This window comes from Lathyrus oleraceus, chromosome 5 (assembly GCF_024323335.1).
Source record: "Lathyrus oleraceus cultivar Zhongwan6 chromosome 5, CAAS_Psat_ZW6_1.0, whole genome shotgun sequence".
NCBI classification, from domain to species: domain Eukaryota; kingdom Viridiplantae; phylum Streptophyta; class Magnoliopsida; order Fabales; family Fabaceae; genus Lathyrus; species Lathyrus oleraceus.
In genome coordinates, this window is record NC_066583.1 from 302,932,849 (window position 1) to 302,933,621 (window position 773).

The following is a 773-nucleotide window of genomic DNA, read 5'->3' on the forward strand; positions in this document are numbered from 1 at the left end:
AAAAAGAAGGTGGATTCCCATCCAACTTCGATTATCCGACTTGGATGTTGATCAACCTTCTTTCCTTACTTGCCGACCAAGCTACCATGAAAATGAGTAGCTAAGTCATCCATTTGTCAAGGTTAGATGTAGGTGATTACTAGCTTTGTGTGTAAATGTAAGGATCCTCATATGTAAACTCTTTAATGGTAAATATATGATGAAAACTTTGTTTCTATTTAAAACTCTTTGTGTTGGTTTATGATCGAGAGATGTTTACCGACTCTTGACCTAGGTTTTCATCCAAACTTGTTTGTTAGCTAGAGATAGTAATGAATGATTTTGTTCACCATAAGGTTGAACCAAAAAGTTGTCATTTTGATAGATTGTGTTCGAGAGAAACAATGGATCAAAATGGCAAAACTCACAATGTGTGTTCGAGAGAAACATATTGAGAGGACTTTGTGAAATTATTTATCATCTAAAGGAGTTTATAAGATTGTTGACCGAGCAAATACATGCAAAGTGATCATTGAAACCTAACTTTGACAATATTTCTCATTTAATCAAACCATAACTTTTACCGCAATTTATTACTTTTTATGCAAGATAACTTGATTAAAATCAAAACCCTATTGTTACTTGAGCTAGAATTAATACAACCATCGAACGGCGGTGATATCTTACAATCCCTGTGGATACGATAACAAAAACCCGACACGAAACATACACTTTCAACAAAATGGCGCCGTTGCCGGGGATTGTAAATTGATATTGCGAGCATCGCAATGGTT